Source organism: Penaeus monodon, chromosome 33 (assembly GCF_015228065.2).
Source record: "Penaeus monodon isolate SGIC_2016 chromosome 33, NSTDA_Pmon_1, whole genome shotgun sequence".
Taxonomy (NCBI): domain Eukaryota; kingdom Metazoa; phylum Arthropoda; class Malacostraca; order Decapoda; family Penaeidae; genus Penaeus; species Penaeus monodon.
The window spans coordinates 31,264,769-31,265,144 of NC_051418.1; the positions used below are offsets into that span (position 1 = coordinate 31,264,769).

Genomic DNA, 376 nt, shown 5'->3' on the forward strand with positions numbered 1-376 from the left:
TTAGTCTCAGGAGACGAAACTAAAGCTGTAAATACATTTATAAGCACATATTTGTCTAAAAGATAAGCATGCTGCATGCACTGAAGATTTTTTTCTATAATGATGGGTAAACAGCATAGAAAGTTCAATATACTATCACATATATATTTATGATTAGTGCAAAATAACTATTTAGCATCAATTACTTGTGCTTTTACTCCAAAGTGGAATTGTTTTTTTAATACTAAACATTGTCAAAGTTACTGTTATCCAGTCCTTTATATCCTCAAAACATATTTGCTTTTTATATAACCATTTATCTTAATGCAAAACAGAGGAAAGACAGAAAATAACACAAAAGAAAAATAAATAAAGTACTGCAATATATCTTCCAAAT

The 376-nt window shown here is 27.4% G+C and overlaps 1 protein-coding gene across 1 annotated transcript in view; it reads right to left on the reverse strand.

Moving 5' to 3' along the window:
- The window catches only part of LOC119594380 (C-Jun-amino-terminal kinase-interacting protein 4-like), a gene marked incomplete in the record, with an annotated part of 97,279 nt that overhangs the window by 5,681 nt on the left and 91,222 nt on the right, over positions 1–376 (reverse strand).